The sequence below is a fragment of the Neovison vison genome, chromosome 12, assembly GCF_020171115.1.
Source record: "Neovison vison isolate M4711 chromosome 12, ASM_NN_V1, whole genome shotgun sequence".
NCBI lineage: Eukaryota > Metazoa > Chordata > Mammalia > Carnivora > Mustelidae > Neogale > Neogale vison.
Genome location: NC_058102.1, coordinates 8216354 through 8243773, shown reverse-complemented (window position 1 = coordinate 8243773; position 27420 = coordinate 8216354). Strand labels below are relative to the sequence as shown.

At 44.6% G+C, this 27420-nt stretch overlaps 1 protein-coding gene across 1 annotated transcript in view; it reads left to right on the top strand.

Annotated features, from left to right (window-relative positions):
* The first annotated feature begins 10275 nt into the window (after positions 1 to 10275).
* SGSM3 (small G protein signaling modulator 3) overlaps positions 10276 to 27420 on the top strand; it is a 47576-nt gene continuing 30431 nt past the window's right edge. The window contains exon 1 of the mRNA XM_044229287.1: positions 10276 to 10381. The gene's annotated coding sequence lies outside the window, so the exon portion shown is untranslated. The remainder of the gene's footprint in view (positions 10382 to 27420) is intronic.

Sequence of the window (27420 nt, the reverse complement as noted above, 5' to 3'; positions counted from 1 at the left end):
TTGAAAGAGAGAGACACAACAAGAGAGAGAATACAAGCAGGGGGAGTGAGAGGGAGAAGCAGGTTTCCCACTGAGCAGGGAGCCTGATGTGGTGCTTGATCCCAGGACCCTGGAATCGTGACCTGAGCTGAAGGCAGACACTTAACGACTGAGCCACCCAGGCACCACTATTTTTATTGATTTTGAGCGGGGATTCTCTGTGCCTCCAGGATTTTTATGCCTGTTTCCTTCCCCCAGTTAGGGAAGTTCTTCGCTATAATTTGCTCCAGTATACCTTCTGCCCCCCCCCCCACCTTTTCTTCTTCTTCTGGGATCCCAGTTATTCCCAAATACTATTCTGATGTTATGTCTTATATTATCATCTCTTGAATTCTCCCCTCGTGATCCAGTAGTTGTTTATCTCTCTTTTTCTCAGCTTCTTTTTTCTCCATCATTTGGTCTTCTATATCACTGATTCTCTCCTCTGCCTTATTTATTCTAGACGTTATAGCCTCCATTTTTTATTGCACCTCATTAATAGCCTTTTTAATTTCAACTTGGTTAGATTTTAGTTCTTTTATTTCTCCAGAAAGGGATTCTCTGGTATTGCTATGCTTTTTTCAAGCCCAGCTAGTATCTTTATACTCGTCATTCTGAACTCTAGTTCCGACATCTTACTAATAATGTCTGTATTCATTAGGTCCCTGGCAGTCGATACTGCCTCTTGTTCTTTTTTTTGAGGTGAGTTTTTTTTTTTTTCGTTTTGTCATTTTGTCCAGAGAAGAATAGATGAATGTGAGAACAAAATGCTAAAAGGGCAACAATGACCCCAGAAAAATAAGCACTAAATGAATAAGAAAAGACCCCAAACTGGGGGGAAAAGAAAAAAAAAGAAAAAGAAAAAAGAATATTGTCAGGCTGGTGAACAGAACAGAGCTCCACACTAGATTTCGGGTGTATTTTGGTCTGTTAGAAGAACATGCCTCCCAAAATCTTAACGAAAAACATATTTAAGCAAAAATAAGGGTAAATATGATGAAGGGATGGAATATGACTGTAAAGATGGAAATTAAAAATTTTTAAAAAGGAATTGATAAGAAATTCGTTGAAAAAAGAAAAAAGGGAAGAGAGAATGTGATCAAGTGGGAGACTAGAACAAAGCCGTACAGTAGATTTTGGGTATGTATTTTGGTCTGTTAGAAGAAACCATGCCAAAATTTGAAAGAAAGAACATATATATACAAAAAATAAGGTTAAATACAATGAAGGGATAAAATATGACTGTAAAAATGAAGATTAAAAAAAAGATTTTTAAAAAGGAATTGATAAGATGTTGGTTGAAAAGTGAAGAAGAAAAATTCGAAAAAATAGGAAAGAAAAAAATGAAGAAAATTTAAAATTAAAAAAATTAACTTGGGTGGCACCTGGGTGGCTCAGTGTGTTAAAGCCTCTGCCTTCGGCTCGGGTCATGGTCCCAGGGTCCTGGGATCGAGCCCCACATCGGGCTCTCTGCTCAATGGAGAGCCTGCTTCCTCCTCTCTCTCTCTGCCTGCCTCTCTGCCTACTTGTGATCTCTGTCTGTCAAGTAAATAAATAAAATCTTTAAAAAAAAAATTGTGTCTCTTGGGGCAACAGCTACTTAAGTGACTCTTCTTCCTCTAAGTGGTATATGAAGCACTGATAGGTTTTCGCCTATAGGATCGAGTGCCCTAACACTCCTTTACCACTCCTCATAGCACGACACAGGACAAGGCTGGCTCTCTAGTTTATCTCTGTTCCTCAGACTGGCTGTCCAAAATGGAACATGGTAGAGCAAGATGAGAGAGGAGTAGGAGGCCTAAATTTCGTCTGGTCCCAGTTATTCAACTAGATAGTTGCCAACCATTCTGAACACCTACAAACCCAACAGGAGATCAAAGAAAAGAACAGCAGCAACTCTATAAACAGAAAAGCGACCACTTTCTGGAAGGTAGGATGTGCAGAGAAGTGAATCTGAGGTGATATAGGGAAGACAGACCGTGGGGGTTGGAAGCCTGTCAGCGGGCTCCCGGCAAGTGACCGAGCAGCAGAACACAAAATAAGAACTTTTAGAGGTCTGCTCCGCTGAGGGACGTCGCTCTAGTGGCTAAGCAGGGGGTGAGCCCTTGCAGGGACAGTAAAGGGGTCACAGAAGGACCAGGGGTGCCTGAGTGTGGCAGAGCTCCCAGGTATCAAAGCAGGGAAGGGGGCTGCAGAGGCAGAGCTAAGGTGTGGCTCTCAGCTCGGGGCTGCCATAAACCGTGATCTGCAGCTCAGTTTGGTCACTACTCTTCGAGCAGGGACCCCACAAGCGGCAGATCTAGGAAGACTCACCTTCCTCCCCGGGGAAGGAGCGGTGTGGGAGCGCACCGCAGAGATCTGCTGGGTTTCAAGACTCTGAACAGAGTCGTGTTCCAGAGATAGAAACGCTCGGTCACAGGCTGGGTGAGCCCGGAGAACAGCCAGAGACAGGGAGTGAGCGACTGCTTATCTCTGAGAATTTACTGAAGAGGGGGCTCCAAGCTCTCGGCTCCTCCTGGGCCATAGACTGGGCGGCCACCATCTTCATTTCCGTCCTCCAAAGCTCTGTGGAAAACGCTCAGGGAACAAAAGCTCCCAAGGGCGAACCTGGGCAAGTTGCTTAGCCTGGCCCCTGGCAAGGGCGGTGCCATTCCGCCTCAGGCGAAGACATGAGAATCACTGCAACAGGCCCTTCCCCCAGAATATCAGCAAGAACATCCAGCCAAGACCAAGTTTACCAATCAATGAAAACTGCAAAACTCCAGCGTGAAGGGAATATAGCACATAGAACTCATGGCCTTTTCCCCGATTCTTTAGTCTTTCCAAGTTAATTTCCAAGCGGAGGCAGAGGGAGAAGCAGGCTCCCTGCAGAGGAAGGAGCCTGATGTGGGATTCGATCCCAAGACCCTGGGCTCATGACCTGAGTGGAAGGCATATGCTTAACCAACTGAGCCACCCAAGCAGACCCCAAGAGACACAATTGAGACCCACATCCATTGTGGAGAGTCAGGCTGGTTTGGGCCCATACAGTGAAGCTGTTCTGAGTTAGTGATTCTCCCTTCTGCCCTACCTCATTCTTTCTCTTCAGTTCAGTCAGCAGCCAAACTGCCTAGTTGTCAGGAATGGGGATGTTGAGAGGAAAGAGGCTGAGTTGACTCTAACCATATACAATCAAAGGTAGTCCGGAGTAAAGAGCTCAAATATTAGAAGGGAGAATAGGAGACAATCCTTGAACCCAGATTCTAAATGCAGTTCAATGTGGTAAGGAAGCTTGGAGCCATAGAAGGTCTCAACTCTTTCAGAGACAGTTTATTATTCTTGTGGTTTTTTTATTTATTTTTATTTTTTATTTATTATTATTATTATTTTTAAAGACTTTACTTATTTATTTGAGAGAGAGACAGTGAGAGAGAACATGAGCGAGGAGAAGGTCAGAGGGAGAAGCAGACTCCCCATGGAGCTGGGAGCCCGATGTGGGACTCGATCCTGGGACTCCAGGATCATGACCTGAGCCGAAGGCAGTCGTCCAACCAACTGAGCCACCCAGGCGCCCTCTTGTGGTTTTTTTAAAAGGTTTTTTATTTATTTGATAGCACAAGTAGGCACAGCGGCAGGCACAGGGAGAGGGAGAAGTAGGCTCTCCACTGAGCAGGGAGCCCGGTGCGGGACTTGCTCTGACCCAGCTGAAGGCTGCTGCTTAACCAATTGAGCCACCCAGGTGCCCCTTTTGTGTGAATCTTGAGAGGACGTTTGAAACTGCTAGGTCTGATGCAAGGAATTAACTCACTGGGCTCTACTTCCCGAGCATTCTGTCTACTTCCTTCTGGGCCACCTAAGAGGAAGCAGCTACTGTCAATGTGTCTTTAATCAGAATTTAGGTTTTACACCAGACACACGGGGTACCGCGTACCACGGATTTTACTTAAATTTTCTCACAGAAAATAAGGAAATAAGGTGACAGTCTTGTGATGATTGTTAGACGTCTGATCTTTAGTAATTGGTGATTTTTTTTTTAAAGATTTTATTTATTTATTTGACAGAGAGAGATTACAAGTAGGCAGAGAGGCAGGCAGAGAGAGAGAGGAGGAAGCAGGCTCCCTGCTGAGCAGAGAGCCCGATGCGGGACTCGATCCCAGGATCCTGAGATCATGACCTGAGCCGAAGGCAGTGGCTTAACCCACTGAGCCACCCAGGCGCCCCAGTAATTGGTGATTTGGCTGGTTTTTCTTCCTGGGCAATTTGGGTGGCTTTATTGTGTCTTCTTTCCTTTTCTACTCTCTTTTGCTTTTATATTAACATACTGAAGTTATACTATCAAATGTAATTTTGTTATCTGCTCTTATTTTCCCATTTAACATTAAAAAATAAAAAAAAAGTTTTTAAGTAATCTCTACGCTCAGCATGGGGCTCAAACTTAGGACTCTTAAAATGAGTCACATGCTCCACTGACTGAGCCAGTCAGGCCCCCTCCCCCCCAGTAAACATTAATTAAGGGCATTTGGATGGGCTGCAGGTTGGCTGAGAAGAGAACACTCAGGCCTTCTCAAAATTAGATTGAATTCAGTTAACCAGTGATCTGAACTCCAGGATCTAAATCATGTAGAAATCAGGATCTGGGCAGCTGTGGGGTAACCATCTTCTGTTCAGCTGCAGTCAGACACCGGGTACTTAACTGCTCTATTCCCCAGGCTGATGGTAGATTTCCTCTGGTAACCCGGAGAGTCTCCTGTCCTTACGTGGAAGCACAGAGGGTACGTGCCTCCAGATTGGTGATGTAAATCCTGGATGGATGTGAGGACTAGCTGGCTGAATTTGTGTAGCATAGGGTCTGACATTTTTGAAGAAGGTACTCAGGAAATGATTCTCCTTTCTGAGCCTGGGAGAGTTCACCAGCCAGTCAGGGAGCAGCTTAAAATTTGAGGAGGAGGCTGTTGTTTGGTTTGCCCGCCATAGAAGAGAGTACTGAACTTGAACCAGCCAAAGAATGGGGAATGAGTCAACATAAAAAATAGGAAAAGTTGGGGCACCTGGCTGGTTCAGTTGGTGGAGCATGGGACTCGTAATCCCGGGGTCATGAGTTCAAGCCCCATGTTGGCATAGCATTTACTTAGACAGAAAGTAGAAAAGATAGTAATAAAGTTACATAATGAAATACTGTGTGGTTTCTTGTGGGATTAGTTTAAGGTAGTTTTAATTTTCTTTTAAGTTTTGTGTATTTTTTCAAGGTTTTTTTTTTTTCTTTTTAAGATTTTTATTTATTAGCATAAGTGGAGGGAGGGGCAGAGGGAGAAGCAGACTCCCCACTGAGCAGGAGCCCAACGTGGACCTTGATCTCAGGACCCTGGGATCATAGCCTGGGGCAAAGACAGACACTTAACCAACTGAACTACTGAGGTGCCCCCTTTTTCAGGTGTGGGTTGTTTTTGTTTTTGTTTTTTTTTTAAAGATTTTATTTATTTATTTGTCAGAGAGAGAGAGAGCACAGGCAGGCAGAGGGGCAGCAGAGGCAAAGGGAGAAGCAGGCTCCCTGACAAGCAAGGAGTCTGATGTGGGACTCAATCCCAGGACTCTGGGATCATGACCTGAGCTGAAGGCAGCCGTTTAACCAACTGAGCCACCCAGGCATCCCCTTTTTCAGGTTTTTAATGCAATTTTTATTTAAACTGAATTTTATAATATTTTTATATTGTAAAGATAATACAAAGTTTCCATATACCCCACACTTAATGTTCCTTATTAATGTCTTGCATTAGTATAGTACAGTCATCACAGTTAATGAATCAATATTATTAATATGTTATCAAAAAAGTCCTTAAGTTTTTAGATAATGTCCTTTTTTTGTTCTAGAATTCCCATTTAGAACAAATTACATTTAGTCATAATAACATTTTTTTTTAAGATTTTATTTATTTATTTGACAGTCAGAGATCACAAGTAGGCAGAGAGGCAGGCAGAGAGAGGGGAGGAAGCAGGCTCTCCGCGGAGCAGACAGCCCGATGCGGGGCTCGATCCCAGGACCCTGGGATCATGACCTGAGCCAAAGGCAGAGGCTTAATCCACTGAGCCACCCAGGTACCCCATAATAACATTTTTAAGTGCTGGGATTTCGTATATATTGCTTACAAGCTATATTCTTTATCAGAGGTGTGGTCTAATGGACACAAATTTTAGCTCAAATTTAGCTTATCTGGAACATAACCAGAAGTCAAGACAGAATTTGGGGAGCGTGACTGAGCCCAGTGTTTCTATCCATGAATGATCTAGCCTTTCATTGCTGTGGCTCTATGGTCCTGAGAAGTTTAAAACAATGAGAAAACGTAATACCTCTCCCACGGCTTTAAACACTAATTGTTTGGGCGCCTGGGTGGCTCAGTGGGTTAAGCCGCTGCCTTCGACTCGGGTCATGATCTCAGGGTCCTAGGATCGAGTCCCGCATCGGGCTCTCAGCTCAGCAGGGAGCCTGCTTCCTCCTCTCTCTCTGCCTGCCTCTCTGCCTACTTGTGATCTCTCTCTGTCAAATAAATAAATAAAATCTTAAAAAAAAAAAAAGATTAAAAAAAAAACACTACTTGTTTAACTTAGTAGTTTTCCTTTAAACTTCAAAGAGCTGTAATTAGGATTATGCCAATCGTAGAGCACAGGCCAGGTGTACTTACAATTATTAAAGCAGGGGGACCTGGCTGGCTCAGTCAGTGGAACAAGTGACTCTTGTGATCTCAGGGTTGTGAGTTCGAGCCCCAAGTTGGGCGTAGAGGTAACTTTAAATCTTTTAAAAAAAAAAAAGCAAAATTTAGGGGCGCCTGGGTGGCTCAGTGGGTTAAAGCCTCTGCCTTCAGCTCAGGTCATGATCCTAGAGTCCTGGGATACAGCCCCACATCGGGCTCTCCGCTCAGCAGGGAGCCTGCTTCTCTCTCTCTCTCTGCCTGCCTCTCTGCCTACTTGTGATCTCTGTCTGTCAAATAAATAAAATCTTTAAAAAAAAAAACAAAACAAAATATATAGGGCGCCTGGGTGGCTCAGTGGGTTGAGCCTCTGCCTTCCGCTCGGGTAATGATCCCAGGGTCCTGGGATCGAGCCCCGCATCAGGCTCTCTGCTCAGCAGGGAGCCTGGTTCCCCTTCTCTCTCTGCCTGCCTCTCTGCCTACTTGTGATCTGTATGTCAAATAAATAAATAAAATCTTTAAAAAAAAACAACCAAAAAACAAAATATATGAAGCAGAAATGCAAACATAAAGAGCAGATCTCAGAGGAATCCATTTCCTAGTTCCTAAATAAGTTGCTCATTTCTTTCAAGAAAGGAGTTAAATCATACCTTACACTTAGAAAGCATTTCTTTAGTGATAACCTGGAGGAACTAGGTATTTACAAGGTATTTTTACTCTGTTCCAGATGTCATACTTTAAGACTTATTAGAGGGGCGCCTGGGTGGCTCAGTTGGTAGGACGACTGCCTTCGGTTCAGGTCATGATCCTGGAGTCCTGGGATCAAGCCCGGCATGGGGCTCCCAGCTCCACGGGGAATCTGCTTCTCCCTCTGACCTTTTCGCTCGTGCTCTCTCTCACTGTCTCTCTCTCAAATAAATAACTAAAATCTTAAAAAAAAAAAAAAAGTTTATTAGAGAGGGGGAGAGAAGGAGAAAGTCCTCAAGCAGACTCCCTTGCTGAGCGTGGATCCTCATGAGCTCGATTCCAGAGATCACTATCTGAATCAAAATTAAGAGTCAGCTGCTTAACCAATTGAGCTATCCAGGCGCCCCCAGATTTCATGGTTTAACCCGTTTTCTTTTTCCGACCCTACTGTGTACTGGGAGTACAGTGGTGAATGTCAGTGCCCTCCTGGAGCTTATGGAGCAAAGGTCTGAATGGCTCCATGGGACATACACTGTTTAACATCTGAACACATGTAAAGTCCATTAAAGCACCACTGAGGAAAGGCGCTTTTGAAATGTAACTTCAACAGATCCACACTGCTTCCCTTGGTTTTTTATCACCTTGTAAGCCTCCCTTCGTCTGCAGATACTGCTTTTCCCACCAGCCTGGTGCCTGGCAGAATTCCTTCAATATACTTGGCTCTATCCACTCTTCCCATGGCACAAATTGAGAAGGGCTTTGCCTTGAGTGGCATCCTAGGAAGCTTTTAAGACTGGCATTTCTCTCTCTTTTTTGTTGTCTGACTAACGGAAGTGAAATGTATCTATAGAATTCTCGCACAGCACTTAAGAAAGTTTCATAGAATCATTAGGTCATCTGCCAGTTTTTAAAAGGAAGTATTGGTTTTCTATCTCCTGTGGCTGTTGGACATACCTAGTACTTTTTAAAAAATTATCTCTACACCCAGTGTGGGGCTTGAACTCACCACCCTGTGCAGAATGAGCCAGCCAGGTGCCCCCGCCCTACCCAGTATTAATCTCTGATAGATGTTCCACTAGAATGCCCCAGTATTAATCTCTGATAGATGTTCCACTAGAATGCTGGAGGCGGGGGAGGGCTAGAAGCTTTATTTGGCAAGTGTTGACAAGTCCTTAGTTCCTTATTAAGTGTGTAGGGAAAGTTAGCAAAAATGAAATGCTAATGACTTATTGCAAAAACCTGAGGGGCCTGTGCTGAAGCTAGCATTACTTAACCATTGAGTTTTGACACCTCAGCTGGCGTGACAACTGTCTCAAGAAATTGTGTTCTCCCATAAACTTAAGAAACGTAGCCCCTGCTACAGTTGTGAGATGAGAAAAAAGGATGTTACCAAATTAAAAAGGCTGGAATTCATTGCTCTAAGACAATGGGTGTTTTGGGGGGTGGGGGTGTTTTAAGAAAGAATTTGGGAAGGAAAGTGAAGGTAGCCCCAGAAACAGGGTTCAGATCTCTGCTCTGCCACTTACTGGTTTTTCCAATTTACTCTGTAAAATTCAAATTATAAAATTCACGGAGCTTCCGTAGGGATGTAAATAACGTGAAATTGCTTTGCAAAGTGAGCACAATACAGTGAGGTCCCAACTGAGATTGCCTTGCTGACTCTGTAGACTTTGCCAATGGTCCATTCCTTCACCCAGGCATCACCCCCCTGGAACACCATTGGGAGCCCATGCTTAGGTTAATAAGCTGCTCTAAAACTAAATAATCTCTTCCGGGTAGGGAGAAATTTCTAGGAGAACACTCCTGAAATACTATTGTAGCTTTTGATGACCTTCTTTCTCTTTTTCTTTCTTTTTTTGTAATTTTTAAAAAAGATTTTATGTATTTATTTGACAGAGAGAGGTCACAAGTAGGCAGAGAGGCAGACAGAGAGAGAGAGAGAGAGGGGTAAGCAGACGCCCCTCCAAGCTGAGAGCCTGATGCAGCACTCGATCCCAGGACCCTGAGATCATGACCTGAGTGGAAGGCAGAGGCCTAACCCACTGAGCCACCCAGGTGCCCCGATTTTATTCTTTTTAAGTAATCTCTACACCCAACATGGGGTTCAAACGTCAACCCCAAGATGGAGTGGCACGCTCCACGGACTGAACCAGCCAGGCACCCCAACACATTCTCTTCAGGATAGAATCTGCCGTCTACTAAGACCTGGATATCCAATGGAGATGGGCCTGCTACCTTCCTGGACTGTTCATTCGTACCGTGCTTTAACATTTTTTCAAACAACCTCTAGTTCTCACAGGCATAGGTTCACATTTTCATTTCATGGATGAGCTAAGTGTTAGCGTGGTTGAGTGACCCAAACACAGCTTTGACTACGCCCACTGCTTTACACATGGCGGGAGAGTGAATTTTTCCGGCATGCCCTCAACCAAATTTTTTTTTCCAATTTGTGGCTCCTTGCAGGGCTTGTGAATTGTGTAAGAGTGGTTCAGGCTGCTTTAGGGCTGGTTCTGTACACCTGTGAAGAAGGCACTTAAATATTTAGAAAATGAGCATCAAGTAAGAGCCGCTCTTTTCCAGAGTCCTGCCTCGTCTATTCCGCATCCCAGCTGTTGGTCTACCCCATATTGCCCTGAGCTCCTCGGGCTGCAGTGAAGACGAAGGCCAGTGGGTATCGCTGAGCTAAAAAAAAAAAGGGTTTGAAGGACTTCTGTGCGCCCCCTGTGCGCCGTTCGCCAGGGGACCGGGTCTCAGCTCGGAAAGGAGGCTCATGTGTGGGGTCCGGGAGCGCGCAGACCCCAGTGCCGCCGCAGTCCACTGTCTCCAGAGGACTACAGCCCCCAGCATGCTCAACGGCACCCGCCCCCGCCCCCGCTCGGCCCAGCGCGCGTGCGCGGTGGCGCGACCGAGCGCTGACTGGGTCCGAGCGGTGGAGCGGCGAGCCGGACCTGGGTTGGCGCTGAGGTGGCGGAGATTTGGGGCTGCGAGGCAGCTGGACTTCCCGCGCCGGGCAGGTGAGTGCGGAGGAGAGGTCGGCGGTGACTCGCTGGGTCTGCGAAGCCCGGCGCCCACACCTGCCCCTGAGGTGGGGTCGCGGGGGCGGCTGTGGAGCGACCGACTGAAGGACTGACAGGCAGACGGGGCAGACGAGGGGGAGAAGCACCGCCCGCCGCCAGGAGAGCGGCGGAGCCGGACCTCGCAGGTGCCCGCGTGGGTGGGGGCGCCGGCAGTGGGCTCTGGCGGGCGGGTGCGGGGCCTCCGGGGCGGCCGCGGAGCTCGGACCCGCGTGTCGCTGCGCCCCCGCATCCCCGCCCGGGGCGGGGGCGGCTTCCCAGTGCGGACCGCGGGAGCGGGGGCCACCGGCGCCGGAGCCTCCATTTCCTGGGGGCTCGAGTCCGAATAATACCTCCCCGTGAGCAGCTGCGAGCGGGTTTACAGAAACCGCACCTCAGGCCGGGGGCGGGGGCGGGGGGGGGCGTTTTCTTTTTCTTTTCTTTTCCTCGGGCACATTTAAGCTGTTGGCTTCCTCAGGCTTAATTCGTGACTTGACGTTGAAGAGTCAGGTCCGGGGTCAGAGCACAGGCTCAGATGCAGGCAGAGACTCGCTGTAATGCGTGTGTTTTAACTTTGGGGAAACTGAGGCATGTATTAGCCGAGATCACTCAGCGTGGTTAGGGTTGGAATTCCGAAAATTTTACTTAGTTTAATGATCCAGGATGCTTTTTCTGTGGAGGATGAAAAGATGTTTTAAAGTTTCTTTTCTGTGACGGGCGACTGTCGTAGGTTCCAGTCTCGTGCTGCACGTGAAATTTGTGGTGTTGCCGGCTCTTTGGTTTTGGTGGGTTGTCAGAGGTGTCCTGAACTATTCTTTGCCCTTCTTTCTTATTTTTCCTTGGTAAATTCAAGTTCCTGATAAGACTCTGATTCACAAAAACTGAATTTCCAACCTTGACTTGTTTACTTGTAGCTTTTATTATTATTATTATTATTATTATGATTTTTTAAGGAAGATTTTATTTAGAGAGATTGAGATGAGGCAGGGATGAAGAGAGAGGGAGAGAACCTGAAGCTGACTCCGTCTTCAGCATAGAGCCCTATTTGGGGCTTGATTCCCCCCTCCCCAAGACCACCTCCTGAGACGAACCCGGTCACACAATTAACCGACTGAGCCACCCAGGTGCCCCTACTAGTAGCTTTTAGTGATTATGTTTTGATTAAGTTTGTAGATAACACATGTATTTCCTACTTCTTTTCGTCCTCATCTTCTTTTCCTTATCTTCTAGTTTTCTCTGAACTCTAATCAGTAATTATATCATCTTTGTTCTACGTATTCATATCTGTTCTCGGTGATTTATTTGTAATCTCATTCTAAATGGAAGTATCTTTCCTGTCTTCCCATAATCCTAGTTATATGTAGGCTTTTCATCACTAATTGTCACAGTAGCCTGGGCTTTAGTCCTCTTCCCTGCGTCCCTTTTTTTTTTTTTTAAAGATTTTATTTATTTATTTGACAGACAGAGATCACAAGTAGGCAGAGAGGCAGGCAGAGAGAGAGAGAGAGAGAGAGGAGGAAGCAGGCACCCTGCTGAGCAGAGAGCCCGATGTGGGACTCGATCCCGGGACCCCGAGATCATGACTTGAGCCGAAGGCAGCGGCTTAACCCACTGAGCCACCCAGGCGCCCCTCTGTGTCCCTTTTTAAGCATGGAGATGTGTGATATGGTTAGGAGGAAGGGCGTGAGGTATTTCTGTCCATCAGATATGGGTAACAGGTGAACATGACCCATGGCCAGACTATTAACTTTAGTATATGTGCTACTGAAGTGAGCATGAGGGCACTAACTTTAAAAGGCTGTGAATAAAAAATACTTAAATATTTTTTTTTAAAAAGCGTGCTAATCTTGTGAATTTGGAAACTTATGAGATGACAGAAAAGTTGGTGAACTGGAGTAGCACTCATAGGAATGACTCTGACATGAGGGTGAAATATTGAGAAAGGAACTCAGGAGAGAGCTAACTCTCTCTCTCTCTCTCTCTCTTTTTAAAAGATACTATTTGAGGGACGCCTGGGTGGCTCAGTTGGTTGGACGACTGCTTTCGGCTCAGGGCGTGATCCTGGAGTCCCGGGATCGAGTCCCACATCGGGCTCCCAGCTCCATGGGGAGTCTGCTTCGCTCTCTGACCTTCTCCTCGCTCATGCTCTCTCTCACTGTCTCTCTCTCTCTCAAATAAATAAATAAAATCTTTAAAAAAAAAAAAAAGATACTATTTGATAGAGAGAATCTGAGGCAGACTTTGCACTAAGTGCAGAGCCCCATGTGGGGCTTGATCCTGTGATTAGGACATCAGAACCTGAGCTGAAACGAATTGCTGGAAGGCTCGGCTGGCAGATCCACTCTGGCATCCCCAGAACCCTTCCTTTTATCGGAAAGCCATCTTTCTGTGCCTGGGGTGGATGCTGGGAACACCTTGTTGGCTTAGGAAGTTAAACAATGTTCTGTGTTTGTGTTTTCGGTTTCTCTCTTCCTAGCTCTCAATGAGTTTTGGCAGGAGCCCAGAATCTTGTACATTTGATGATTTAACATCAGTTTTATCTGCTTGTTTTCCAGATTGTCTCTATTTCCTCAGCTGATGACATTAGTAATTTTCCATAGTAGCCATTCATGAGCTCATGCAGACTGTCACTAAGAAGTGGAATAGCACAGAGGGTGGTACACACAGAAGAAATAAGGATCCTGTTTCTTTGTCATCACATATTGCACATAGACTGGGATAGGAAATCCGCACTGAAGCATGAGCTATGTAGGAGGGGTTAGAAAACCAGAGTCTAGGCTTCTGCATACAGTAGTAGTCATTAATAGCATTTATTGGATTTCTTCTGTTTGCCACATGCTGTCATTGTCACAGTGAGGTGTAGGTATATCATTCTTCTTATGTTTAAGTTGAAGTACAGAAGTTAAGTAATTTGCCTACAGATGTAGTGAGAGATAGGGTCAGATTCAAATTTACGCCTATCTGACTCTGTCATCCCTGCTCTTTCTACTCTGCTATTTATTTATTTTTAAGATTTATTTATTTGGCAGTCAGAGATCACAAGTAGGCAGAGAGGCAGGCGGTGGGGGGGAAGCAGGCTTCCTGCTGAGCAGAGAACCCAATGCGGGGTTCAGTCCCAGCACCCTGGGATCATGACCTGAGCCGAAGGCAGAGGCCTTAACCCACTGGGCCACCCAGGCGCCCCAAAAATCTTTCTCATTCTTAAAAAATATATAAAACTTTCCTGTGATCACATGTCTCCTTCAGACTACTTCCATTTCCCTCCTTTTCCTTTCTTTCTTGACTTGTTCTTGGAAGAGCAAACATTATTCCCCTATCTTTCTTTGACTCATTCATTCATTCAATCTGACTTCCACCCTCTACTCTGTGGAAATGTTCTCATGAGCTCCACTCAGCTATTTATTGAATGTTTCCTGTACCGTCTTCTAGACATATAAAGAGGCTAAGACATGGTTCTTGCCCTGAGGGAGTTTAGGGACTAATGAAGGAGAAAAAGAATTTCACTCATGTCAGTATGATGTGTTAAACTGCTGACCAAGCAATCTTTGCTCATGGGACTTGGAAGAAGAACACTTCACTGAGAAAGTGACACTGGACTGCTGACAGAGATGAACCCTAAACCGTTGCAGACAGGGCTGTCAGGACTGCATGGTTAGGTGTGGAGTTTTAGGAGAAGCAGTGTCTTTGCCTGTGGGAGCTGATACCGTCAAAATATATAGTGTAGGTCTTAGAGTCTAACAGACCTGGGAACTGAGCCTCAATTTCTTTTTTATAATACCTGCTTACAATGTTAAGCTCTATGAGAGTAGAGCCTTTATCTTTTTTACCACCTCACCGCTGTCTTCTGGAACAGTGGTAGGTGATCAATAAATATTTGATGGATGAATACCTCTTAGGATATTGTATTTAGAACATGAATAGTACTCTTAGCACCCCATGACTGAATGAAGCTTACTGTTAGTGTGGCTTATGAACTGATTATGAAGACACCATTGCTTGAACAGTATACATATAATCACCTCTCCTTCTTTTTTTGAACATTAGGTTCCTTGATGGTCATATTCATAAATGAGGAGTGACCTTTTTTTGGTAGGCACAGTTAACTGGGTCTTCTAACATTATGCCTCTCACAGTTATAAACATAGTTCTACTACTTCTCAGTGTGATGCACGTGTTCTGTGGGTGTTTCTTTTCCTCTGCTAATGTGAATTGTTTGGGAGGTTAACTTCTTTGGAATCATTAAATAACTTTGTCAGTAAGAGTAACTTTAGAAATGAGATTAAGGGATGCCTGGCTGGCTCAGTTGGAGCATGCAACTCTTGATTTGGGGGATTATAAATTCAGTCCCCATGTTGGGTATAGAGATTACTTAAAAATAAAATCTTTTTTTTAAAAAGAGAGAGATTGAGGGGTCGCTGGATGGCTCAGTGGGTTAAGGCCTCTGCCTTCGGCTCAGGTCACGATCCCAGGGTCCTGGTATCGAGCCCCGCATTGGGCTCTCTGCTCATCTGGGAGACTGCTTCCTTTCTCATTCTCTGGCTGCCTCTCTGCCTACTTGTGATCTCTGTCTGTCAAATAAGTAAATAAAATCTTTTAAAAAAAAGAGAGATTGAAAGCTCTAATCAGAAGGCTTACACTTGGGAAGGGCCTGATTTCCAGTAAAGCTAAGAGAAGGCTTTTTCTTAACAAAACGATAGGAGTATTCCTCATTGTCTCTAGATACCTGGTTAGGCTTCTAGCTAATATTCTAAAGATATGTATCAGCAGTTCATTTTCCCTCTTCTTGTATTTGAGTTTTGAGTTTCATTTGTAAATACCCTTAATTTGTGTGACTTGAGTTAAGGGTTAAAGTCCAAATACCACTTTTTTTTTTTTTCCACTTTCAAAGTCTGTGGAGTACAGTAATAAGGAGTAGCTACAGCAAAGTTCAGATTCTGCTCTACCACTTTAAACTTTGAAAACTTTGGGGCACCTGGGGTCTCAGTCGGTTAAGTGGCTGCCTTCTACTTGGGTTGTGATCCCAGAGTCTTGGGATCAAGCCCTGCATTGGGCTCCCTGCGCAGTTGAGAGCCTCCTTCTCCCTCCATCTGCCACTCTGCCTACTTGTGCTCTCTCTCTTAAATAAATAAATAAAATCTTTCAAAATAAATAAATATTAAAAAAAATATTTCAAGCCAAGACAAGATGGTCACTTGGAAAGAGTAGTATGGGTTTAGTAATCTAATGGGTAGTTGTACTAAATGACCTATAAAGTTTCCTTCAATTCTGAAATCTGTGTTTTTGGACTCGGAGACATAGAGATCAGTCTAGAACAAACCATTCTTGCCTTTCCCTACTCTCCCACCTTGGTCTCCTCTGTTCCTGCCTCACTACAGCTATCTGTTGCTCTTAGCTCTGTCCCAGACCTCTGCTTCACTCGGCCCCTCACTTTCTTCAGGTCTTGGCTCAGATTTCATTTTCTCATGGAGTCTTCCCTGAACCCCTCATTTATTATTTTTTTAATAAATATTTTATTTATTTGAGAGAGACATACACACACAAACACATGCACACACACACACAGGGAGAAGGGGCAGGAGGAGGGGCAGAGGGAAAGGGAGAAGCAGGCTCCTGCCAAGCAGGGAGCCCAACATGGGGGCTCGATCCCAGGACTCTGGGATCATGACCTGAGCTGAAGGCAGACACTTAATTGACTGAGCCACCCAGGTGCTTCTGAACTCCTCATTTAAAATAGCCACTTTCTGAAACTGCCTATTCCTTTTCCTGTTTCATTTTACTCTGTAGCACTAATCACCTGGCAAACAATATAGTATCTTATTTATTTTTTTAATTACTTGTTTCCCCTCTAGAATGCCAGATTCTAGAAAAAAAGGGATTTTTTTAAAAAAAGATTTTATTTTTTATTTGACAGACAGAGATCACAAGTAGGCAGAGAGGCAGGCAGAGAGAGAGGGAGAAGCAGGCTCCCTGCTGAACAGAGAGCCTGATATGGGGTTTGATCCCAGGACCCTGGGATCAAGGCAGAGTCTTTAACCCACTGAGCCACCCAGGTGCCCCAAAAGGGATTTTTTTTTTAAAAGATTTTATTTGTTTATTTGACAGACAGAGAGCACAAGTAGACAGAGAGGCAGGCAGAGAGAGAGAGAGAGGGAAGCAGGCTCCCTGCTGAGCAGAGAGCCCGATGCGGGACTCCATCCCAGGACCCCGAGATCATGACCTGAGCCGAAGGCAGCGGCTTAACCCACTGAGCCACCCAGGCGTACCCAAAAGGGATTTTTAAAATCTGTTTTGAGCACTGTTGTTATCCTTATCACTTTAGAACAGTACCTGGCACATAATAGATACTCAGTAAATATATGTTGACATACATGAGTGACTATTTCCTCAACACAAAATCTCCATTGTGTGTGCTTTTTGTTCTGGGAGCACACCTCATTCTCTCAACTTTGGATCTTTTTCAGTTGCTTTCCTTACTCTCTGGTGTCTTTTTCTTCTCTTTGGATCATAGCACTTTAGGACTAGAAGTCTGAGATGGTCCCCTCATAAGGACTAGAGATCCCAATATCATACAGCTCAGTAATGACAGAAATGGGGAGAGGGTGGTGATTGACAGTTAATCTCTTTATCAAACTGTAATGTCCCTGAATCTTGTCAGTTCCTTATAGTGCCTAGTGCAATGTATACATATCCCTTAATGAGTTATTCAGCCAATAAATAAATATCTGTCTCCTTTATGAAGGCTTTTCCATATCAACCTATAGTTATCTCTTTGTTTCTTTGAAACTCGATTAATATTTGTGGTTTATTCTCTTATTTTTAACTGGCCTTGTGTTTGTTATTTCATGTGTGTATATTTGCCTGGTCAATGGAATTGTAATCCTGTGGACACAGACCAGATGTATCCACTATAAAACCTAGTCCTGGGAGGCAGTGTAATAGTGAAACACAATGTAGTAGAATTTTCTGTGATGATGGAAATGTTTTTGTGTGATTGTTAACATTTTCTTTATGCGGTATGTGTGTGAGTGAGAGAGAGAGAGAAAGAGATTAAGTAATCACACGAGTGGGAGGGGTGGAGGGAGAGGAAGAGAGAATCTCAGGCTGACTTCATGCTCAGCGTAGAGGCCACAGTGGGCCTCAATCTCGTGACCCCAAAATCATGACCTGAGCTGAAACCAAGAGTCAGACACTCAACCAACTGCACCACCTATGCACCCCTATTTATTTTTTATAATCTCTGTACGCAGCTTGGGGCTCGACTCATGGCCTCAAGATCAGGTGTTGCATGCTCCTCCAACTGGCACAGCCAGGTGCCCTTGGGCATTCATTTCTTCATTCATTTGGGTTTTTTTTTGTTTTTTTTGTTTTTTTTAAAGATTTTATTTATTTATTAGAGAGAGCGAGCACAGGCAGACAGAATGGCAGGCAAAGGCAGAGGGAGAAGCAGGCTCCCTGCCTAGCAAGGAGCCGGATGTGGGACTCGATCCCAAGACTCTGGGATCATGACCTGAGCCCAAGGCAGCTGCTTAACCAACTGAGCCACCCAGGCGTCCCTCTTCATTCATTTGTTAATTGTGAATTGTCCAGCTATTCCACAACGAGTATCTATGACTTTTATAACCAGAAAATGTATTAGTAGATTTGTGTGAGTGGTATTTTTTGGTGTGTTTGGTTTATTTTTATTTTGAGATTCAAGAAGATGTAGAAAATGCTATAGGCAAATAAACAGAATAGTAAACTTTGGAAGTGAGTTAAAGTTCATTTTTCAAATAAACGTAAACCACAGAATGGAAATGTATTTAATTTTATGAGGTATGTCTGTTCTTTAAGAGTTGCTACAACTTTTATTTTTATAAATTATATTTTCTTTTCACATTAATGTAAAGAACACAAGCACATTATATTCATCCATATGGAGAAAAACCAAGTCCTTGGGGGAAAGTTATAGGAAAATTTTACTAATCTATTTAAACCATTAGGAAAATCACAGGTATTTTAACAACACAAGATAACTGCATTTAGGAACTGGAAAGTGTAAATATATTAACTAAAATATATTAACTATACAACATTTAAGAGGTGAATCTAGAAGCTTACTGATACAACAAAAAAATTCCAAATTACTTTATTGTTTTTTAAAGATTTTATTTATTTATTTGACAGAGAGAGACACAGTGAGAGGGGGGACACAAGCAGGGGGAGTGAGAGAGGGAGAAGCAGGCTTCCTGCTGACCAGGGAGCCAGATGTGGGGCTCAATTCCAGGACTCTTGAGATCAGGACCTGAGCTGAAGGCAGAGGCTTAATAACTGAGTGACCCAGGTGCCCCAAATTACTTTGATAAAATGAGCAATTAAGATCTAATGGAGGGACCTGGAGTTTATAGATTTGCTTGGCCACTGTGGCCAGAAAGACCAACAAATACATGGGACATTGTTCAGAAATGTTTTGGAAACAAAACAGAAAATATTATTCCATCCTTTATTTTATTTTTTATTTATTTATTTTTTAAAAGATTTTATTTATTTATTTGTCAGAGAGAGAGGGAGAGAGAGTGAGCACAGGCAGACAGAGAGGCAGGCAGAGGCAGAGGGAGAAGCAGGCTCCCTGCCGAGCAAGGAGCCCGATGTGGGACTCGATCCCAGGACGCCGGGATCATGACCTGAGCCGAAGGCAGGTGCTTAACCAACTGAGCCACCCAGGCGTCCCCATCCTTTATTTTAAACTGAGATCGCTCTGAGTACTTTTTGCTTTTCTGGTAGAATGTAGATTTGTTTAGCTTCTAGAAGGATAACTAATAAGCATGAGAACCCTTATCACTACCTAGCATTATATATAAATTACTGTGTAATTTATTAAATTACGTTAATTGTTATTTGACATTATGGATTCATTTGGCTGTCTCTCTACCCGACTAGGCTAAGAATTTTACAAGGCAGGGATTTTGTTTTGTTCTCTTCTTTTCCAGAGTCTAAAATGGAATCTGACCCAGAGTAAGCACTCATTATGTTAAATGAAAGAATGATGCTTGCCATATGAGATTACAGTAAAAAGATGAGGTCTTGTCAGTTTGAAAAGTAAAGGGTGGGAGGAAACTGACTGGAATTTACAGTGACATTATATAAATAATAGCTGGATGTATTACCAGTTCTTTAGTTTATCTGTTGCTGTGTAACAGTCACCCCAGAACTTACTGGCTCAAAACAACAATCTTTGTTTTTTAAGATTTTATTTATTTAGGGGCACCTGGGTAGCTCAGTCATTAAGCATCTGCTTTTAGCTCGGGTCATGATCCCAGCATCCTGGGATAGCCCCCACATTGGCTTCTCCCTCTTCAGCCCCCAGGCTTGTGTTCCCTCTCTTGTTATCTCTCTCTCTCTCAAAAAAATAAAATCCTTAAAAAAAGAAAAAAAATATTTATTTATTTAAAAGAGAGAGAGAGAGAGAGTACAATCCAGGGAGGGGATGTGAGATGGGAGGGAAGAGGCAGAGGGAAAGGGACAAGCAGACTCCCCACTGACCAGGGAGCCTGTCATGGGACTCAGTCCCAGGACTGTGGGATCATGACCTAAGACAAAGGCAGATGCTTAATGGACAGAGCCACCAAGCACGTTGATCTTTCTTTTTTTTTTTTTTTTTAAGATTTTATTTTTAAGTAGTCTTGAAACTGGCTCAGTTGGTAGAGCATGCTATTCTTGATCTCAGGGTCAAGAGGTCTAGCCCCACATTGGGCATAGAGCATATGGGATAGGTTATATTCTTGTGGCCCATCTTTGAGGAAAAATATTTTCTCTAGGCTAAGTATGTATAACTGTGGTGAGGTTCTAAGTACTTTCTCTGTACTTCAGTCGGTAGGCACTATATACTGTAATTTACTTGATAGGGAAGGTGAGGCTATGAGAGATTAAATATTTTACCCAAAGGTCACACAGAAAACAAATCGTCAAAATTAGGACTTCTTGCTCCCATGGTACCATGTATAAATAAGATGAATATTGGGGCGCCTGGGTGGCTCAGTGGGTTAGGCCGCTGCCTTCGGCTCAGGTCATGATCTCAGGGTCCTGGGATCGAGTCCCGCATCGGGCTCTCTGCTCAGCAGGGAGCCTGCTTCCTCCTCTCTCTCTGCCTGCCTCTCTGCCTACTTGTAATCTCTCTCTGTCAAATAAATAAATAAAATCTTAAAAAAAAAAAGATGAACATAGATTTCTTCACCAAATCCAAAAATTCTAAGGAAGGTATATTCATGTCACTTGGCAAACATGTATTGAATCTGTATTAAGTACTAACTGCTAAAGAGGCTTGAAGGAGCTTCCACGTTACTAGAGTTAAGGTAGACACAACTAGTTAAAAATGAGAGAGATGTAACTATGTTGCATTAGATGGGGACAAGTAAATGTTGAGAGGACTCCAGAAAGCTTCACGGAAGTGGCATTTGAGTTGAGCACTGAAAGATAGAAAGAATCAGGATATTCAGAAATGGGAGGTGGCCTTTGAAGCAGGAAACAATCTGAATAAAGATCTGGAGACATGTTGAGATGGCAGTGAGTGGTCCGGTGGCTGAAGCAGAGGGCACGTGCAGAGAATATAGGAGCTGACTCAGAAGGTGGATGGGGGCCGCTGAAGAAGATGAAGGAACCCTGAAATCAGAGCTGTGCGGCAGCAGAGATTCATCCAAAGTTTGTTTAATGTGAATGGAAAGAGTCTGGAGAAACAGAAACCTGTCAGGAGATTCACCATAGCCCAGAAAAGTGAGGATCTGAATTAAGGCAGTGGAGACAGAGATGGTTAGAGATACTTTTAAACATAAAATCAATAGACTTTGCAACTGATTTAGTATGAAAATAAGACAAAAGTAAGAGAGAAATTACCCTAAAAGCTTAGAATCTGAGAGTCTTAGAAAAAGAAATAGGGGGGTGCCTGGGTGGCTTAGTGGGTTACAGCCTCTGTCTTCAGCTCAGGTCATGATCTCAGGGTCCTGGGATGGAGCCCCGAGTCGGGCTCTCTGCTCAACAGGGAGCCTGCTTCCTCCTCTCTCACTTGTGATCTCTGTCTGTCAAATAAATAAATAAAAATCTTAAAAAAAAAAAAAAAAAGAAAAAGAAATAGGAAAATCAAGTAAATCATCTGGGATAGAATAAAAATAGATTCATTTGAGAAAAATAAATTTCCATGTGTAATGGATTAAGTCAGTTGGAGCCATCCAGCAGGAAGGTGGGAATTTCAGGAGTGTTTCCATGGCTAGAGGTGGAGATTGTGGCGTATCTGTAGAGCAGCAATAGCTAAATCCCTCTTAAGAACAGGAACAGATTCTCAAGTAGGAATCCATTAGGAGTGGATTGAAAAAGAGAAGGCTGATTTGGGGAATATCTTTCTGGGGAGTCAGGGGGGAAGAAGAGGAGTCAGCAAAGAAGCAGTTAAGTAAAGAAGGAAAACCAGTGTGTTCAGTGCTCTCAGAGTCGTAGAACAGTTTCGAGAAACCCAGGTAAGTCAGCAGTCAGATGCTGCGAGGAGTTTAAGGAAATGAAGCCAAAGGAAGAGGATTCCGTATGGTGACAAGGAAACCACTGGAGACTTCAGAAAGTCTTTGTGCAAAGGGAGGAAGCTAGGTGGAAAAAGCCCAAGGAATGAGTTGACTGAGGAGGCATGGTTGCAGGATTCGACTCTGCCTTTGAAAATGTGCAGAGCAGGGCTCCTGGGTGGCTCAGGGGGTTAAAGCGTCTGACTTTGGCTCCGGTCATGGTCCCGGGGTCCTGGGATCAAGCCCCACGTCGGGCTCTCTGCTCAGTGGGGAGCCTGCTTCCCTTCCTCTCTCTCTGCCTGCCTCTCTGCCCGCTTGTGATCTCTGTCTGTCAAATCAATCAATCAATCAATCTTTAAAAAAAAAAAATGTGCAGAGCAGAGGAATAAGCTGGAAAGGTAGGAAGTTTGAGTGGGTCCAAGTGGCTTTGTTTGGGTTTGTTGTAAGCAAGGATGAGGGGGATTGGAGCATGGGCACTGCACTTGAAGCCAGCAGACAGGAAGCTGGAGATGCAGTGAGGGAAATGGTGGAAGGTTTATTATTAGTGGAGGACTTAGCCTGGGAAGGAAGGAAGGCTACTTCTTCCTCTGAGAGGAAGTTGGAAAGAAAAACTGTGAAAAGATGGGGCAATTTTGACGGAGGAGGTAGAAGTTGAGGAAGCCTAAGCCAAATGACCTCAACTTCATTAAGGTAGAAACCAGGTCATCAGCTGGAAGGGACTAAGTGGCAGCAGAGGACAGTTGGGCGCCTAAAGAAACAGGGGAAAAGTTTGAATGTAGCACTAAGGGAAACGTGGTAGAAAGTCATTTAGAGAAGAATGAAAGTCCAGCTGAGCAACAGTGAAGGTAAATCGCTTGGAGCTTGTTTCCTGACTTTGTACTGGAGTCACGTGGGCTAAGAGAGCAGTGAGCAGTTGAGAACTTACCTGAGGCCGGATGAGGCAAGAGCTTCAGTGATTAGTTCAGAGTGGTAGTGTGATTCCTACAGTGTGGAGGTTTTAACTGTGTGGGCCTGATTGTTTAAATCAGCAGTGTTTATATGAAATACACAGAGCTAGCCCAAAACGGTAGATTATCTAATGGAAGGTAGGTCCAAAAAAAAAAAAGTATGGTCTGCCTAACCCCAAGGTTACAGCAGGAGGAAAACTTCTCGTAACATCTCTCCTGGGATTTCTGTTGGTAATGATGTTGGTCTGAGTGTGATCCAGTTTGCCTGTTCTCGTGTTTTTCCCAAGTTTTTGATTCAATTTTAGGTTGGAATCGTGGAAATAGGAGACTTAGCTTCTGGTCTGGCTATGTCACCTGCTCACAGTTTGGCTTTAAATAAGTCTTTCTACTTCTTTGTCCTCAGTTTCCTTTTTGGGGGAAGAAAGAAAAAGAAAACGAGAGGGACATACTCAAAAGATCCTTCTAACTGTGTCATTCATGACTCTGTCATTCATGGCTGTGCTAAATGCCTTTGCACTATAGCTGATATCAAAGAAGCTAATGATCTCTATAGGTGCAAGTCTGTTAGAGAAATTCATTTGCTCCTATAATACGGGAATTTATCTGATTTATCTGCTTAATCGGTCTGCAAAAATTGAGTTTCTCGATCCAGGTGCTTGTGTTGTGTTTTAACTTGGTCTCCACTGGGCTTCATACCCCAAGCCCAAGGTGTTTTGTTCTCATACACCCACAAGTCTCATGGGCTTCCCTGGAGATTGTGCTGCACAATTGCCAGTGACAGCTGTGCTGGTCAATGTGGGACAGAGGGTCAGCTTAGCACTCGGCCCTGACTCAGTGTGTGACATGGGTAAGATGCTTAACCCTGAGCCCTGGTTTTCTAGCATTCGGTAAACAGTCAATAAATAAATACATTATTCCTTCTTTAATTGGCACCTCCCTTCTAATACCTCCATCCGTTCACTGCCACAGAGTAAGGAGGAGTGGATTACCACCCTTCAGAGTTATTATGTAGGTATTTTTGTATCTGCAAATGAGAAATTCCCAGTAATTATTTAAATGGCCTGGCCAAATAAATGACTTAAAGCAGTTTGTTGACCGCTGTGGTTTAACTGTATGAGGAATAAGGATTTTGTTAACTCTCTGTCTTGTTCCTTTTAAGTGCCATAAGCTCCTTAGTATAACACTTTAAATACAAATTTTTCAGGGGCCTTTTTTTTTTTTTTAAAGATTTTTTATTTTTTATTTGACAGAGAGAGATTACAAGTAGGCAGAGAGGCAGGCAGAGAGAGAGGAGGAAGCAGGCTCCCTGCTGAGCAGAGAGCCCGATGTGGGACTCGATCCCAGGACCCTGAGATCATGACCTGAGCCGAAGGCAGCGGCTTAACCCACTGAGCCACCCAGGCGTCCCAGGGACCTTTTTTTTTTTTTTTTAAGATTTTATTTGTTTATTTGTCAGAGAGAGAAAGAGAGAGCACAGGCAGGCAGAGTGGTAGCAGAGGCAGAGGGAGAAGCAGGCTCCCTGCTGAGCAAGGAGCCCGATGTGGGACTCGATCCCAGGACATTGGGATCATGACCTGAGCCGAAGGCAGCCGCTTAACCAAGTGAGCCACCCAGGCATCCCATCTCAGGGGCCTTTTTGACAGCCCTCGAGGAGCTTTATTTCCTCACAAACTCACATCACTATTTTTCAGAGCTATCCGAGCTGCAGTTGACAGTTGCTAACCGTTAGTTGTTTTACTCCTGAAGGGGTTGTCGCCACCACCTCTGGTAGTCGTACTGACAGGAGGGCTGTGTAGTACCTTGCCTTTGCTCTCCTTCTCCTCATCTGGGCACTGCCAGGCTGTAGGTCTTAGGCGTATGCTCCTGGAAAGGACTCAGGGAAGTGACTGGACTGTCTCAGATGATTATTTTATGGAAAGACCTAGAGTGGCTGAGCATGGGTCATGAGTCTGCACAGGAGAGCTGCATTTAACTGAAACTGCTGTGCTGGATTCTGGGGGGAGGGTCCTGCTTGCACAGTCTGTGCTCGGCCTTGCACAGTCACACCTGTTGCCTGAAGGAGCACCCTCTCTCTCTGGTCACAAAGAAAATATTGACTCAGGGATGGGAAAGCAGTCCCAGCTGTAAGCCTGTGGGCCCAGGAGTAGAGAACTGATTACTGGAGTCACCACGCATCTGCTGATGGCAGTTTGGAGGAAAGCAGTTGAGGAGTGTAGATGATACAGTGGATTTTCACTTCAGATGTCTTTGGCACTAAGGGAGATAAAAGCTGAAGTGAATTTTAAAGATACATTTATTTGAGAGAGGGAGAGAGTGCGAGCGCCACGGGACAGGTGGGGGGAGGGGCAGAGAGAAAATCCCAAGCAGACTCCCTGCTAAGCACAGAGCCTGACACAGGGCTCCATCTCACCACCCTAGAGATCATGGCTTGAGCTGAAATAATGTCAGAGGCTTAACTGACTGAGCCACCCAGGCGCCCCGAGGGTGAAGTGAATAATACACGTTTTCAACAAGAATGTCTGTATGACTGGAGTGGGGAGCCAATTTAAAAAGATGAGCACCGGGCGCCTGGGTGGCTCAGTGGGTTAAGCCGCTGCCTTCGGCTCAGTCATGATCTCAGGGTCCTGGGATCGAGTCCCGCATCGGGCTCTCTGCTCAGCAGGGAGACTGCTTCCTCCTCTCTCTCTCTGCCTGCCTCTCTGCCTGCTTGTCGTCTCTCTCTGTCAAATAAATAAATAAAATCTTTAAAAAAAAATAAAAAATAAAAGATGAGCACCACCTGCTGCCTTATCATGGTGTTTGGTGGGGCCCAAGTTTCAGGACTTTTCTTTACATACTGCCAAGTATCTGTTTCATTTAGCAGCATGTTTTGAGAGAAAGCAGAGGGTTCCGAGGTCTGAGAGAAGCATGTTGTGGCTGGAGCACAGAGCATGCGCTGAGGGCGAGTGAGAGGCAGGTGTTGAGAAATGAGGCTGGAATGGTGAGCGGGGACTACTAGGTCAAGAGGGTCTTGTACACCACATTAACAAACTTGGACTTTTTCCTGAAGTCAGGAGGAAGAAAAAATGTTTTATTTATTTATTTTTAAAAGATTTATTTATTTTCAGGGGACCAGAGGGAGATGGAGAGCGACAGTCTCAAGCAGAATCTGTGCTGAGTACTGAGCCCATCATATGGCTCAGTCTCATAACCCTGAGATCATGACCTGAGCCAAAACCAAGGGTTGGTTGCTTAACCAAGTGCACTACCCAGGTGCCCCAGAAAAAAAGGTTTTAAAAGGAAGGAAACGATTTTATTTATTTATTTATTTATTATGAATAAAGTAAAGATTTATTTGTTGGGGCACCTGGGTGGCTCAGTGGGTTAAGCCTCTGCCTTCAGCTCAGGTCATGATCTCAGAGTCCTGGGATCGAGCCCTGCATCAGGATCTTTGCTTAGCGGGGAGCCTGCTTTTCCCCTCTCTCTGCCTGCCTCTCTGCCTACTTGTGATCTCTCTGTCAAATAAATAAATAAAATCTTAAAAAAAATAAAAAATAAAGATTTATTTGTTATACAGATGGGGAGAGAAGAAGAGCATGCAAGCAGGGGAGGAGTAGAGGGAGAGGGAAAAAGAATCTCCACTGAGATGCTCCTGAGAGTGGAGCCCCAGGCAGGGGTTGATCCCAGGACCCTGAGATCTCCACTTGAGCCGAGTCAGATGCTTAATAAACTGAGCCATCGAGGCACCCCACCACTTGCATTTTTTTTTTTTAAGATTTTATTTATTTTATTTGACAGAGACAGATCACAAGTAGGCAGAGAGGCAGGCAGAGAGAGAGAGGAGGAAGCAGGCTCCCTGCCGAGCAGAGAGCCCGATGCGGGACTCGATCCCAGGACCCTGAGATCATGACCTGAGCCGAAGGCAGCGGCTTAACCCACTGAGCCACCCAGGCGCCCACCACTTGCATTTTTAAAAGGATTTCTCTGGCTGCGGAATAGAGAATAGATGGGGTGTGGGGTGCAGGGGGCATGGCTGGAGGCAGAGATCCCAGTTGAAAGACTTGTTAAAAACCAAACGATGACAGCCTCAACTGGGAGATAGCAATGGTTGGACAGAAGGGGAAGTTTGAAAAAACATCCTGAAAATCCTAAGAGTTGAGGGATGGAGGTGGGAAGATGGAGAATCCGTTAACAATGAGGTCCAATTCCGGCTGGAGAAGGGGGTAGATAGGTTGTGATGCCAGTCTCCTGAGATAGGGACCATTGGAGGAGGGCAGGGTTCACAGTGACTTGATTTGCGAGCGTGGTGTTTCCAGGAAATGGAGGAGTGGCCCAGGAGGCAGTTCGATGTGTCAGCCTGAAGTTTGGAGAGAAATAGGTTGTGGAGATAGAAATTGGATCATTTGCCGCTAGATATAAATTGAAGCCATGAGAGTCAGTGAGTGTGCAGGGAACTGGAGGAGGAGCCAGGACAGAACATTAAGTCATTTTAAGAACCAGCAGGGAAGGAACTGGGAAAAGAGACTCAGGAGGAGCAGCCAGCAAGGCAGAAGGAGAA